The sequence below is a fragment of the Pinus tabuliformis genome, chromosome X (assembly GCF_031772625.1).
Source record: "Pinus tabuliformis cultivar Carrire ecotype Pingquan chromosome X, CPIR1, whole genome shotgun sequence".
In the NCBI taxonomy this organism is placed as follows: Eukaryota; Viridiplantae; Streptophyta; class Pinopsida; order Pinales; family Pinaceae; genus Pinus; species Pinus tabuliformis.
In genome coordinates, this window is record NC_142308.1 from 447,979,071 (window position 1) to 447,996,128 (window position 17,058).

At 36.6% G+C, this 17,058-nt stretch overlaps 1 pseudogene; it reads left to right on the top strand.

Moving 5' to 3' along the window:
- The first annotated feature begins 6,349 nt into the window (after positions 1-6,349).
- On the top strand, positions 6,350-16,791 carry LOC149140505 (leucine--tRNA ligase, cytoplasmic pseudogene; annotated as a pseudogene).
- The last annotated feature ends 267 nt before the right edge of the window (positions 16,792-17,058 follow it).

Below are 17,058 nucleotides of genomic sequence, written 5' to 3' on the forward strand. Positions count from 1 at the left end.
CTGATTTCCTTCGTCTCAAGCCATTGAAGACCAGATATAACAACCCTCATCTCTAATATAAGGGATAATTCCACCAAGTGATGTAGAAACTATGTGAGGATGGAGATAGGGGTTTATTGAGTGGTAGCGTGCTTAAAAGAGAGGATGACAGACTTTGATCTCACAAATTTTTTAACAGAGTGAGGATACTCTCAAATGCTATTAGGTTGGGCTTAGGTAATGCATTATTTTAAATCAAAAAAATTTGGTTGGGAAGTTGAGGGACATGTTTTAAAGGGTAGCTTTTAGCCTAACTTGTGAACCCTTCTCGTAAACATGTAGATTTTATATTTGTTTCATGCTTTTTAATGGAATACATGAGGTGTAATGGAAACAACTTGTGGAACACGATGTGAAATATAGGCTAATCACACATATATGAAGTATGTAAGAAGAAGTACATGCATATGGAAAGAAAAAAATGATTTTTAAAGGTTTATGAGGGGCATCAAGTTTGTCAAGAGGGAGGGGAATGCCATACATGCCATATAGAGCATCTCAAGCTACATGGTGATGAAAGATGCAATAATATATGTGTATAAATTATGGTGTATATTTGCAACTACTCATGAAATTTTAATCAAAATCACAAGACACAAACCTACTCTACTTCTCTGCGGAATTCAATTCACAATTTAGAATGTTCAATAATTGGAAACATGCAATAAGAAATAACACTAATGCACACAATATTTTTCCAAGGGAAAGAAATTTTCTAAAAACCCCTTTGTCTGCTTTCAATAATATGATGAATATAAACGTATTACAATTGCTTGATCTGACCGAGCACAACCTGCAAGTGAATAAACTATCTCTCTGCTCACTGAGAGTCTATGATCTAGACTTAGTCAATTTCTTCCTCTGCTTGAGCCCCTATTTCCTTGCATAATTCTAGAGGAAATGAGGCCCCTATTATTTTTTATTTCCTCCAAAATTATTGTGCAATTCCCAAGGTTGATCATTTGACTGCATGCGACACCTGTACACTGAAGACTAGTCTACAATTGATCTTACACTGACTTGGAATCTCCACCACAACTTGGGAACTTGACTTCTCTTCATGCATTGGCTATTTTGGGTTGATTGATTAGTTAAATAGTTGATCAATGAGTTATACCGAACTCTCACTGCACAAATGACCTTCCACTATTTCCTCCAACAGTTAGAACTAGTTTAACTAAAAACAACTTGAAATAACTAACCTTGATTACTACAAATTAGCAATCACACATGCTTAAATGAACTCCAACTCCTCTAACTAAAATTTAATGAGCTAACTGAGTGAAAAGAGCCATGTCACCTTAGTTAACAACATCCAGTACAAAAATTGATCTAATGTATGAATACCTTGCTATAGGAGCAAAGGCTTCCTCATAGTGAATCCCTCAACTTGAGAGAATCCGTTGGCCACAAATCTGTCCTTATACTTATCTATCCTTCCATCTGCTGCATGATTTACTTTGAAGATCCATCTTGAATCCACTACTGATTTATCTGCTAGTCTTGGGACTACTTCCCAAAAATTGTTATTTACAATGGATTCATATTCCTACACCATTGCATCAACCCAAACAAGTTTCTCTACTGCTTCCTTGAAAGAGGATGGCTTAGTATATACAAGATCAGTCATTAGATCCATGTAGCCAGTGTACCTCTCAAGTGACCTCCTTTGCCTACACAAATTTTAAGGAGCTCCCACATTCTCCCTCGCATGTTGCATAAGTCTTCCAACTTCCCTATTTATTTTTCTGCCTTCTCTGGATGGTTCTGCTCGAGTGGGTGTCTCCACTCTCTGCTCCTCAGTTTGTGGATGCTCGAAAAATACCCGAGGCTCCTCCTTTGGAGCTAAAAGCTCCTGTTCTAGTGGGATCTAAAGTTCCCTCTCAAGAGAGAACCACATTGCTTTCTCTTCATCAAAATTTACATCCCTTCACACAACTATCATTCTGAGGGATGGAAAGTACACATGGTAGTTGTGAGGAGTTTCTGTGTAACCCACAAAAACTCCAAACTTTGCTGTCAACTCAAGCTTCTTCCTTGATTCTTTGGAGACATGGAAGTTAACAAAGGCTCCAAAAATATTGAAGTATGACACATCTGGATTTCTCCTCGAGAAATATTCCTCGAGTGTGATCATACCAAGAATCCGATGAGGACTCCAATTTTGCAAATAAACTATTGTGTTACATGCCTCTGCCCAAAAATGTAGTTGTAGGCCTTGGTGATGTATCATAGTTCTCATAGCTCCAACAATGTTGCAGTTCTTTCTCTCAGAAACCCCATTCTGCTGTGGGTTGTGGGGTGCTATCAACTCTCTTCAAATTCCTTCTTTTGCATATAAATCCTTGAATTCATTCGAAACATACTCACATGCATTATCGCTCTTGAGAGCCTTCAAATTCTTGCTAGTTTCTTTCTCAACTAGTGCCTTGAATTCTACGAAATTGGAGAATGTCTCATATTTCTTCTGCATGAAGAAGATTCAACACTTCCTTAAGAAGTCATAAATAAAAATGACAAAATATTTGTTTCTAGTAGTCGAGGCTATCGAGAAAGGTCCATAGACATAAGAGTGGATCCTTTCCAAGGCTGAATGTGCTTTGCTGTCCCGATCATGGAATGTGGATTTTTCATACTTCCCTAAGATACATCATTTTCATACATCCCACTACTCAAGTGCTCCTTTTGGGAGGCTATTGGTTATTTTCTGCATAATATTCAAGGTGACATGATGTAAATGGCCAAGTCTTCTGTGCCAAATTTCACAGAAATTGAGGCTCTCAATTTCTCCGTATTTCTGCTTAATGCAACACAATCTTCCACATCTAGCTTATACAGGTTCTTTGCAAGAACCCTGATCTGCTTCACCTATCCCATGGATATGTGTCTCAGAAATTCTTTCCCTTTGTTGAATATCACATAATAACCATGATCTTCCAAAAATTCTACATAGATGATATTCTTCTTTAGGTCTAGAACAAACATGCCATCCTTGAGTATGAGAGGGGATCTTGAATCCCTCTGAAAGGTGACTGTACCAATCCAGGTCACGCTGTACCTTTCGTCATCTCCCAAATTAATATGCATCAGGAGATCTTTCTCCTCTAGGTCACTGAAAAAATATCTACACCCTATCATGTGGAACGATGCACCTCAGTCCAAGTACCACACGCTCCCCGTCATTGTGTTGCCCATGCATACAAAAAGGGTGAAGTATCAAACTATGAAACCAAGGCTTCACCTGATTCTCCTCATGAGTTATTATTGATATAATATATGTGTGTACACTTCGTGGCATAGTGCCCAAATTCTTGACAATTGAAGCATTTTATTTTGGACTAGTCTTTCTTCTTGCCCCCTTGGATGGATTCTGGTTTGGTTTAAGATCTCTTCCCTTTTCCCTTCTTTCCCTTTCCAACCAATGAAAAGTTTTCGTCATCCTCTCCCTTGGATGAGGTTCCATCTTTGGTATTCTGCCTTATCTCCTCTTGTACCAAATCAGACCATAAGCGTTCCCAATTTGGCAATTTCTCCCTACCTTTCACTGAGTCTTGGTAGCTACTCCAACTTTTGGGAAGGCCTAGAAGAGCTAGGATTCCCAAGTCATCTTCTGCAACATTAATACCAACCCCACTAAGTTCATCATGAACTTGTGTAAATATGCTCAAATACTGTAGGATAGTGTTATTCTTCTACATCTTGATATTTCAAAGTTTATCCATGAGTACAAATTTCCTATGGTCACTGCTATTCTCAAACAATTCTATCAGTGCCTTCCACATTGCGAAAGGAGTTTCTTTCCCTTGGAGATTTGAGACAATGCGGTCTCATACTCCCTCCAAGATTATTCTCCTTGCCTTGGCTACATCTTTTTTCCATTGGGCTAGGATTTGTGCATAAGATTCTGTTGGTTTTGGAACATCGTTCTTGATGTATTCTAGTAAGTCATTGTCATCAAGAACTGACTCCATGCAATTAAATTAGAGTTACCTTCCAAGGCATACTATAGTCTCATCTCGTTGAAGGTCATCTTCCTATTGGCTTGATGGGCCCTGACCGAGGTTCAAAGTTAGCTGCGCCAACCAACAAAACCCTAAAACGCTAGCCTTTTCAGTAACAACCCACGTACCACAAGATGCAGTCTCACTCGAAGCAGTATTGGGGGATGACAGAACCAGGTTTCTGCACCAAAGGTTTGTGTGATGGGTTCCTGCGGCTTCTAGGGCTTAGCTCTGTCTTCGCGAACCCTAACCCTTTCGATACAAATAACTACAGTAATTAATATAGACATCATTTATATCTTTGTGAAGGTATTTAAACATTCATAACATCAACAAATCTTACTGATCTACTAATTTCACGCATAAGATAAGCATTCATTCATACAATTTACAATACAGAGTGAGAATACAGAAAACTGCAAAAGTGAATATAGAGATACACAGATGCACAATTAACGGGTCAAAAATGTCTTTATTAGATGTATTTTTTCAAGTACAGATTCTTCTTCCCCGCGCACTCAGCTGTAGGGGCTCGCACACTCAGCCTGTGACTTACCAAGGTCTTCCTGCACTCTGCTGCAGGAGCCTTCCCCTTCGCCTAAGTATAGGAAACGAACTTTCCTGCCTTAGCTTACTTTCCCAAACAATGATCTTCTAGTTATGAGTTATATTCTAGACTAGCTATGACCCTTATGTATATATTATTTTCTTTTACAATACCATGGTTCGCAGACCATGGGCGGGTCTCAAAACTTCATATATCCTAACAACCTAAGGGACTAAAGCCTTTTTTACTCTTATTATATTTGTGCTCCACTTCCTCTAATCGCAGATACTTTACATTTGTACAAAAAGTAAATACCAAAACTTGACCCCATGGGACCCTATCCCAACAGCCCCCCAACACAATTTCGTCACTCGGATGGCGCTTCGATGTTCATTTGGATTTCGTGGAACTCCAACTTCAAAACTTGCAGATCGGCTATTCCCTGGGTAGCAACCTTCTACACTTCCTTGACCAATTTTTCAGTAGTTGGGCTGTCCACGCGAGGCCCATGGTCCTCTGAGTCTGCTTCATGCTCTTAAGTTTACTATGTACTAAGAGAGTCAACTAGCTAGCCTTCTCTATCCAAGGCTTTGTTTGGGAAATAATAATTTCTTCCTTGCGGCACATCTCATCAATTTCATTTTGTAGAAGTTTGCCTTTCCGCAGATGCGTGAATCATTGTATTGGTGCTAGTGTCCACACATTCGATCAGATCTCATCGAACTGCCTGTTTCTGTCCCTGATGTCCATGCCAATCTTCTGCAGGGTTGGTTCCTCCTGCAATGAAGTCCATAGCTACATGGCCTACTTAAAAAACTTGGTGCAGCCATGGACTACATTTTCTAAATTGGCTATTCCCTCTTTGACTGCTCCCGGACCTCTGGAGGAGTCGTAGGCTGCAACTTCAATTGCAGCTCTGATATCTGTAACTGCAATTCAAACTGGAATTGACTGATTTCGTCCTTTGAATGTTTTACTACCGTGACAAGCTTTTGGATCTTCTTCGTAGAAGATGCTTCAACTGAAATGTTGAGTTCTGACAGCTCATTGCAAGCCTGTGTAATGACTGCCTCTAATTGCTGACTACGTGTGGTGATTTCCTCCTTCTCCTTGAGTTCCTGCGCCTTTTCTGCAAATATCTGTTGGTTGTTTGTTTTTACTTCACTGATAACCAACAACGCGTGCTTCTCCCTAATCCACAACTCATCGGAGACACTTTGGTGAAGCTCATGCAGGGTCTGGATAGGTAGTGCCACGAGGTTTAGGCCTATATTCGTAATCTGTAGTAGTTGGGTCATTTCTTCTTCTATCTCAACACGTGGGGCTCCATATGGTAGCTGAAATATACAAAGATCCAAAGTCTTGTCCGTATCCAGAACTGATGCTCTCGCTGATGTAGGATCTCTTGCACCTCGCTCGTATATCCCACGCTCGCCTATTCTGGACCTGTTTGGACTTGCAACTCACACAGGTCTTGCTGAACCTTTCCTAGTGCCTGGAGGTACTGTTCATCAAAGTGGACCAAAATTTCTGAGGTTGTGTCATGAACCACATCATTTATTTCATCTAAGTCCCACTTAGTGAGGACTAAAGGGGTTGTCCCGAATGAGTGGTCAGACTTCTATTTCTTTCGTAGCCTCGTGGATGTCTTCTTCTGTCACTTCTTGACCACGAAGGGGGTTCCCTACTCCGCACCCCCTCCTTCTTCCTCTTCTGTTTCTTCTTGTTCTGGTGTCGCTGTGTATCAGACTATTCAACGTCGATGGTGGTCTACGACGTTGTTGTTGTGTGGGTTGCTCGTGCTTTTTTTGCCTCTTGCTTTTCTCTAGTAGTAGCCTCATTTCGCTGTGAAAATTTCTCCTGGGCAGTTTCCTTCTGGGATTCCTTCTATTTCTCTGCTACTACCATCTGCGCGGTGGTATCCTTCACAACGTTGCTTGTACTTGCATTCACATCTGATGGGGTTAGCCATTCAAGTGGCCATTTGGTGATGATCTCTGCTACATCTTCCTCAACAACCAAGTAAGAAAACTTGTGCCATGTCTTCTTGGGTTCCCTTCTTGCATGAACATGCAATTTGTGGAATTCCGGACCATTTGTTGGCTTGATGGGCCCTTACCCAGGTTCAAATTTAGTTGCACCAACCAACAAAACCCTAAAATGCTGGCCCTTTCGGTAAAAACCCGCGTAGTGCAGGCTGTAGTCTCACCTGAAGCAGTATTGGGGGATGACAGAACCAGGTTTTTGCATCCAGAGGTCTGTGTGATGGGTTCCTACGGCTTCTAGGGCTTAGCTCTGTCTTCGTGAACCCTAACCCTTTGGATATAGATAACTACAGTAATTCATATAAACAACATTTATATCTTCGCGAAGGTCTTTAAACATTCATAACATCAACAAATCTGGATGATCTACTACTTTCATGCATAAGATAAGAATTCATTCATATAATTTGCAATACAGAGTGAAAATACAAAAAATTGTAGAAGTAAATATAGATACACAGATGCACAATTAATGGATCAAAATTGTCTTTATTAGATGTATTCTTTCAAGTACAGACTCTTCTTCCCTGCGCACTCAGCTGCAGGGGCCCACGCACTCAGCCTGTGGACTTACCAAGGTCTCTGTGCACTCAGCTGCAGGAGCCTTCCCCTTCTCCTAAGTACAGGAAACAGACTTTCTTGCCTTAGCTTACTTGCCCAAAAAATGATCTTCTAGTTACGAGTTATCTTCTAGACTCGCTATGACCCTTCTATATATATTATTTTATTTTACAATACCATGTTCCGCAGACCATGGGCGGGTCTCAAGACTTCTTATATCCTAACAACCTAAGGGACTAAAGACCCTTTGAATATTATGATCTTCGCGCTCCACTTCCTCTAATCGTGAAGACTTTAAATTTGTACAAAAATTAAATACCAAAACTTGAGCCCAGGGGACCCTATCCCAACACTTCCCAACTCTGAAGAGATCTTGCTACACCAAACTACAAATTCAAAAATCCTGAGAAACAACTTCAAAATTCCTATTCTAATGTTAATCCTTCTCCAATACCATGTAGAAATTATGGTGTAGAATTGTAACTGTTGATGAAATTTTAATCAAAATCACAAGACACAAGCCAAATCTACTGCTCTACGAAATTCAATTCACAATTTAATGAATAATAAAAAACATGCAATAATAACTAACACACACTCACATAGTATTTTTCTAGGGGAAAGCAATATGCTAAAACCCCTTTTCCTGCTTGCATTAATATGATGAATATAGATGAATTATAATTGCTTTCTCTGACTAAGCACAACCTGCAAATGCATAACCTATATCTCTTCTCACTGAGAAGCTATAACCCAGACTTAGTCAATTTATGCCTCTGCTTGAGCCGCTACTTCTTTGCACAATTCCTGAGGAAATTAGGCCCCTATTATTTAGGAATTTCCTCCAAAATGATGAAATTCCCAAGGTTGATTATCTGACTGCATGCAACACCTGTACACTCAAAACTAGTATACAAATGATGTTACACTGCCTTGGAATATCCACCACAGCTGGGGATCTCTAATTTTATGCATGCACTGGCTATCTTGGGCTAATTGATCAATTAACTTGATGATCATTGAGTTAGACCGAAGGCTCACTGCACAACTAAACTTTCACTAGTTCCTCCAACAATTAGAACTAGTTTAATTGAAAACAAATTGTAATAACTGACCTTGATTGCTACAAATTAGCTATCACACATTCTTAACTGAACTCCAACTCCCCTAACACAAATTTACTGAGCTAACTAAGTGACAAGAGCCATGTCACCTTAGACAATTGCATCCAAGTTGTCTGCTGATGTGGAAAGTCAAATTTTCTCAATTTGACCAAGGAAAAATCAAATTGAGACTTCCTTGCTGCATTTCTCAACAAGATTCCCCTTATTGCATGAGGTCAGAAGGTTATTATGATGGAAGAAATGCATTATACACAATTTAGAGGTATGACTACTAAAAATTGAGCCAATTCTTGATGGAAATTCGTTGTTCTTGCAACAAAATTTCATCATTATAACAACAAAATGAGGTCTCACTAAATGTCATTTCTGGTATAGTCGTACTATCGACATTTTTACAAATTTTAGACTTATGATGATAGTTATGGACATGTGTCTTCGAAGAAAAAAGGTGTTTGCTGACACAAGTGATCGTTGGAGTTTTGATGCAAATAATAGTCATTCCATGTCGATGGAAGCACAATTTCCTAGTGTCACAAGACTAACGACAAATGTGCATTGGTTGACCAAATACATCAAACATTCTTCATCAAACTTTTCATACCTACCACACTTTCCATTAGATTACTGTAAGTTACCAGTTATTGTAATACATATGAGAGTTAGAGTCGGTCTATCGATGACATCGAACATGCTTTGATGAACTTACCATACCCACCACACTTTCCATTCGATGGTACCTGCCACACTTTCCATTCGACAGTTGGGCATTACCAGTCATGATAAGATCGATGAGAGTGAGAGTTAGTTGATTGATAACATCATACATCCTTTGATAAACTTTCCATACCATCCATGCTTTTCATTTGACGGTTGGACATTACTGGTCATCATGAGACTGAAGAGAGTTAGAGTTAGTCTATCGATGACATTGAACATCCTTCGACACAATTTCCATACTCGCCATGGCGATGGTTGGATGTTACCAGTTGTTGCAAGAGCTACAAGAGTGAGATTCAGTCGATTAACGACATCATACATCATTGCCGTAAGCTCGTCGAATGTCGTTGTTGGAGGAACGATGAACCAAAGTATCTCTCTCTCTCTCTCTCTCTCTCTCTCTCTCTCTCTCTCTATATATATATATATATATATATATATATATATATATATATATATATATAGATATATATGAAATAGAAATGATCCATATGACCCCTGTTAAGGTCCTCTAGGATTTAGCTAGGTTATTATTCCTCCTAGTGGTATGTTTCTCAAAATACTCAATGGATATCCAAAAAATATTTATGTGTAATTGTGAATTTACATAAACATCAATATGTACCTTGATAGGACATATTACTAGGGAAGATCTAAATTTAAGGTTAAAAAAATTGATCAGTCAGGACATGTATGAAACAAAGATGTTGCATGTTCTATGGATTTTAATCACTTTCCAACACTTAGTACCTCTACTTAAAAAGTATAAAAATAATAGTGTTTTATCCAAAAATTCATGTGGGTTTGCTTGCGTTGCATTATTCATATAATACATGGTTCAACTTATAACTTCCAAGCATTAATACCAATTCCAACTAATGTGAGCATGGTTTAGACCATAACATTTTGTGATTATGTTTTTCATGAAACTTGAAATGTTTTATTATGTGAAATTGCGCTTCTCAACAAGAGAAGATGATTAATTATGTATGATTAGACAACACTGATATTCAGTAAAAAATATAAACTTGTAAACTGATCATATTACATTTAGTCTTTGCTTGCATGATTACATACTAAGGTGGATAATGTAAAGGTTATAATGGAAAGGTGAAATTGTTTTAACAACTTAGTTGTGCAACCCAATAGTTCCTTACAAATAAGCTATTAATAATATATATACATATTAACTACATGAGATATCAACAATCCCTTCAGGTTGAGGCATCAAACCAAATGTCCCTATCGAATGAAGCAACAAAAAATCATTGTACAATGAGACACATAAGATCTTATGTTCTCTTGTAGTCAAATGAAGGACCCCTAAAAAAAGAAACTACTTTTCCACATCAGTTCTCTAATGTATCTCAGACACGTAGTACTGAAAACATCATCTCAAATACACTATGAGCTAGATACTATTTATCATTCTCAAGTGACTTTCAATGCGTATCTAACAAAACCTTCTTCCTGTACAGATCTATATTTTCAAGGTATCACTAAAATATTCTTTGCAAGGGCCAACCATGCTTAAACAAAAGATTGGAAGGGAATCTAGAAAGCACTGTTATTTATTTGAGTAAATACATCTATAAGTTATAGATTAAGGAGTAACTTGAATGAACTCACCACTGAATAAGGGTTTGCAAAGGACAACAACATGCTACTTATAATATGAACTCCAAAAAATCAACATATATTGAATAAATTTGATGACTCCAATATGATGTTTAGAAAAGTGGACACATTTGTACTTTCATAATTGAACCAATGTCATATGGTTTAGGTTCGAGTTTAGGTTCAACAATATATTTCTTGCACTAAACGAAATATCTACACATAAATATTTCACATAAGGCACATAGAACTTATCTGGTAATGCTTAAAAAATCACTATCCCAATAAGCCATGGTGCAACACACATCGAAAAAAGGAAAACTCAATAAATGTATATAAAACAATCTAAACATTTGACTCCACTTACAACCCAGTGAAAATGTAACAACACATTGGAAGTACCCCTTGTTAAAAAAGGAATCAATAGCGCGGGAAATTAGAAGCATTTAATAGAGAAGGAAGCATGTTGAAAATCATAGGATATTATGCTTAATCGAGAAATATTACTTAAGTATTTATAAGACTTGTTGTAATATGAATTACCAAAGAAGTTAGTTATATAAGGCGGGAATAAGGAGAATCCCATATTTAAAATAGGGAATCAAGATGCAATGTTAAACTCACATTAAAAATAATTTCACCCTAGAGACATGTAAGTTCATAATCAGAAATGGTGTTAACTATAGGAATGTCGAGGATACATGGAAAAATCACTTAATTTCCTAAGGCTTTCTCATCTAGAAAACGTTATGGTGTGAAACTCTTATATTGTCAAGATCACAAACTTGAATATGTCAAAAGGTATTCTCATTTTATAATATTGTAAGAATAGTTTGGTAAGTGAATTAGTAGTGATTTAATAGCAAATCAAATAGATAAAGCAATGAAATGCAGTGAATTAATTGAAAAGTGCCAATACTCATTCGAGTTTCTAAGGATTTATACAATATAAACCGTAAAGTAAAATAAATGCAAGTGAAATTAAGCCTTAATATATAAATATAAGTTATCGTAAAAAATTATGGTGAATGCACCTAGATAAATCCAATATCCACAAATGTCTAAGTGGGTATTGTAGCCTCCAACCAAGTATTTGATGTAGGGATACAAACCCAAAGAAGAAGTTGTTGAGGTTTCATATCATACATCAAAGGAGGAAAATTCAAAAGGACCTGGTGTTCAACTTGAGTTTCTAACTCCTGTTGCTATATCACCTTCATCATCAGAAGCAAACACATAAGTTTCCATGTCTTAATTTGCTAGTTTTCATTTCCTTCAAATCCACAAAGTGTGATATATTATACATAGAAGTGATAAGATCCATCATGGGATTCACCATGGATACATCTACTTCATATGATCCATTCATACTTGTATCTAACAAGACTAGTCTCTCAACTCCTAGGCATCCCTTCTATTTTCATGATGCCTCCTCTTAACTTGTAACAATACATGCTACACAAAGAAGAAACCAGGATCACACTATGATTTTTGAAGACCATGTTTTTGAAATCAAGGTGTTAAGTTGCTAACCATCCTTCATGTTTTACTTTTACTAGATGCTCTCTGAAGAAATTCTTGACAAACATATGAGAATACACCAAGATTTCCTATAGGGTGTTTTGTAAGGTAAAAAATATTTCCTTAGGATCAAATGAAGCATTTGGAACTTTTTTCAAGCTTCTAAAGAGCTTAAAATCATTGGTACTCACAATCACACCAGTATTCAATGTGTTTAGTCAATAAACCAAGACTCAAAAGGTAAGGCAACTTTGGAAAATCATTATATATAATATTCTAAATTCCCCCCCATGGAAAGTGGTGGTGTGAGAGAATGGTCACTCTAGGTTCTTATCCTTTACCAACACTTGATAAAATTAGGGATCACTTTTATTTTCCAATCCATATTGAATGACATAGGAACCCTAAAAATATCAATTTCTCTCTCCTAGAACCTTGATGAGGATGGTGTCATCCATTGAACAGTCTCCATAGTGTCCCCCATTCTCATCCTAGAAGGGAAGGCTTGGGTAAGTGAAAGTAATAAATGCTTGAGGAAAGGAGTCAACTGTCAATGCATAGTCGGATCATAACATCTTTCAAAGCATTTTGATTCCATTCTTAGCAAATAATTTTCCTGTGAAAATGTCCTATGAGACAACACTTTAATAAAAAAGTCAAATGGTACTATAAGAACAAATTCCATAACTTTTGTTATGCATGGATCCACCTTTTAAAGAAAATCCGTGACATCACATTTTTGTAAAGGATGATGACAATGCTGCATGTTAGTTATCTATATTGAGATATAAGATATATCATTAATTTATTTATTTGGTAGCAATTTTGGGATACATATAGACAATAACAAAATGGAGAACAAGAAATAATGATTTTACAGGAAATCCTCAAGAAAAATGTTACATGGAGTTTAGTTTAGTTTAGTTTTTCTGTTTTGTTTTGCTTTTGTTTTTTGTTTTTTGGTTTTTGTTTATTGTTTTTTCTTTTGTCTTTTGTCTTTTGTTTTTTGTTTTTTTCTTGAAGGATAGTTTTATAAAGTGTGAAAGTAAATTGGCATGAATACTTCAATAATGCATATAAAAATTGGAATACATATGTCATAAGTACTATGTTAATATCCATTGCAACAAAAGAGGGGGGTACGAGATAAAGAACAAGGATGTGTAAACACACTTTTGGTTGAGTTAAAGAGAACGATTAGGAATAAAGATAATTAATGTACAAATTTCACATATAACATGTACAATATCCCTATCCTAATAAAGTGCCTATGAAATCTCCATGCTAAAGGTAGAAAAATCCACGTGACAAAATATTGATGAAGTAACCTAGAACATCGTAAATAAGAGGTTCTATGGAAATGCAACTTTATAAACCATCCATCATTATCAAAGACCATAAATACTCTCGTACCTTTCCCAAAGAAGGGATCACGATCATGGGGAATATTGTGTAGTCCTTAAAGGAAGTCAGTTATTTCTTAATAAGGAAGAAACATTAAATCCATTAACATCCATGCATGACCTCTTATCTCATGCAAAGAAACAATTTTTTCTATAGGATCCTATATTTAGATATATCTCTATAAGGCCAATGAGGGTCCCCATGAATATGAGTATGATTTTGACTTAAGAAAGATGAGGGACAACATTTGGTAATTCTACAAAACTCAATAGAATTCCGTCCCTTTTCTGGCTAATTATGGAAGTGATTAGTTAGAAAAAGTAATAAGTAAAGAGACATAAAATGTATGATTGACCTAAAACAAACAATGCTTATTTCATAAATGGAAATTGTTTGAACAACTCCATAATGTATAGGGCCAAGTGCATTATATCTTCATAATATAAACATATTTTGACAATGAGACCCAACTCTAATTGATCCTAGAGGATATGGAAAGTCATGAGACTATTATTGTTGACAATAACTAGAAAGGATACCATTGTAGATGTGGAGGAAATGGCAATTCATGAGACTATTATTGTAGAATATACCTCGAAAGGATAATAGATCCATCATATATGTGGAGGAAATTCTCATAAAATGATGGGAAAGAAATACGGGTCTTAGATAGTAAAAGGAATACACAGTAAACACTATAATATAAAATATATCCTCCTAAATACACTCCTGAATACTTGTCAATGTATACCATTATTTTGAATGCTCTTGAATTTTGAGAGTCTTGGGTAAATTCTTGAGAGATTATTTGGTAAAGTGCTTTGGGCCTAGTCCTTTAGGGTGGACCTTGAGTGATTCCTTAGAAAAGTAACATACTCTAAATAAGCACTAGAATTAATGAATTGTGCTTGTTGAAATGAGCATAAGGACAATCTAGAGTATGACATGCTTATGAGTAAGATCTACACTATTTTTCTTATTGATATCTATCATTGGGGAGCAGTGACAAATGTTTAGCACTGGTGAAAGATGTATGAAATCATTGAAGTCACTATCCTACTTCTCTTTAATGTGTAGAACATATATTTAAACTCTTCATATGACAAATTCATACCAACCCATAAGTCAAATGTAGCTTTGGGACACAAGTTGGTAAGATTCATGTATTTGCATCCTCTCTCTTAGTTTGTGATCCATTTTATTTTGTGATTAGTTATCTTGTGGCTGTGGGTGTGTGTGTGCATATATCAATTCCCATCCTAGTATGTTCTATTGTGGAATGCTAGGATATATGGAAACACCTTAAAATTGTTCAAATCTGACTCCATTCTATATGTAGTGTTATTTTTTCATATTTTTTGGATTGGTGAGTATGGTTCATTTGAAATTGATGATATTGATGTGTTTATTATCACTGAGAGGGCTACCCTTAATCTTGCATATCAACATATGTCTAAGGTCCTTAAGAATCCGACCTACTTGTTATAGCTCTCTAGCCATGATTTGATTGGTCTACAACTAGATTCTCATTTGACAGTCAACGAGGTTGTGTATGCCCTTCCCATGCACACAGTTCTAATAGAAAAAGACACTGTAATAGTAACTAATGTCCCTAGTGATTTAAAAGATGATTATATGGATTTATTGGATCTAACATTAAAACCCACCCTCACGGCTCAGTTCTATGTGAAGGATGAATGGGTTTTTACCATTTAATGTAATCCCTATAATCAACGCTCCAGAGTTTAGGGACACGTTAAATGAAAATGAGTGTGTGGATTTGAAGATCAAGATCCCAAATGAGAAAGGAATACTTGTAGAGGCAAAGAGATTAACTACTTCCGTGGAAGATTTTTACATATGGAACAACGATAGTGGGGGAGTTCAAGGGAAAAAAAATTCAAGAATAAAAACCTCTAATCAGGAAAAAGATTTTAGAGCCAGGGGATGAAGTCATGCATAGGGAGCCTGTAAAGAAGGTAATCTCCAGGTCAGGTGATGAATGTGTTGTGGCCCTTACTGACCAATCTTGCATAATTTATGGTAAACCACAGTGGAAAGTAAAGGAAGAGGAGTGTTTGACTAAGGTGGAGCTATATTATCATGAGGCTAGGCATGGATTTGAGCTTACATTAATTTGGATTAATTAGTGGGCATGTTCTAGATCATTTGGCCTTGGAACAAGAATTCCCTGGGATGGAAAATTTCTCGTTGAGTCATTGTCAGATTCCACAATATATATGGCCTATTACACAATTGCCCGTGTTTTGCAAAATGGGGACATTATGGTAGGAGTACGTCTCTAATCAAGCCAATTAAAATGCCAGTTGAGGTTTGGGATTATATATTACTTGAGGGATTTTTTCCACAATCATAAATTCCCTCAAATCTCTTGAAACACATGAAGAAAGAGTTTGAATATTGTTATCCTTTTGATTTGTGGGTATTTGGAAAGGTTTTAATTCAGAACCATCTCACAGTTTTTATTTACAATCACAAATCCATATTCCCTAAGGAAAAATGGCCCCATCCATTTAGATGCAATGGGCACTTTATGCTCAATTCGGAAAAAATGTCAAAGTCTACAGAAAATTTCAAAACATTACATGAGGCGATAAAAGAGTTCCCTGCATATGCTACTCGACTTTATTTGGACAATGTAGGAGATGGCATGGATGATGCCAATTTTGTTTATGATATTTCGAATACTATGATTCTTTATTTGACAAAAGATATTGCATGAATGGAGGAGATTTTAACAATAGATTCGTCCTTAAGGAAAGGCCCTCCTTCAAATTTTACATATCGGGCATTTGCTAATGAAATAAACATTATAGTCAAGTTGAATGAACACGACTATAGTGTAATGATGTTCAAGGATGCCTTGAAGAACAATTTTTATGATCTTCAGGTAGCTTGAGATGAGTACATATTATCCTGTGCTTTAGGAGCATGGATAAACACTTATTAGGGATATTAATGGATATGATAAACAAGGTTAATCATTTCCATATGCCCTCATTATGCAAAAACATGTTTGGAAGGAGGTTTTGAAGAAGGATAGATTTACGGTTAGAGTAGGGTGGCCAACTATAAATCTCCTTGATCTTATATCCCTTCACTGAGCCAATAAATATTTGTAAGATGCAATTGTTTCCATGAGGAAGCTTTTTCAAAAACCAACATCTTTTCAAAAACCCCCCGCTTGGTTATAGAATAGTTGGAAACCACCAGACTGCTAACCATAAATACCTTGGTTAAAGGAATTGGTGAGGGTATGCTTTTCTTGGCCAAGAGAATTCTCAATCCAACTTGAAAGGCAAGGGAATACCATTTTAGAAATGCAATCGTCGGTGCCTTGGTAGATTTTCAGTATGAAAACCAATGTTAAAACGATTCATGCAAGGGTTTGGAGGTATAATTCCCACTCATAAGGTAACAATATTTTGTTATAAAAAAATTACCTCTGTTCTTGTGCACCC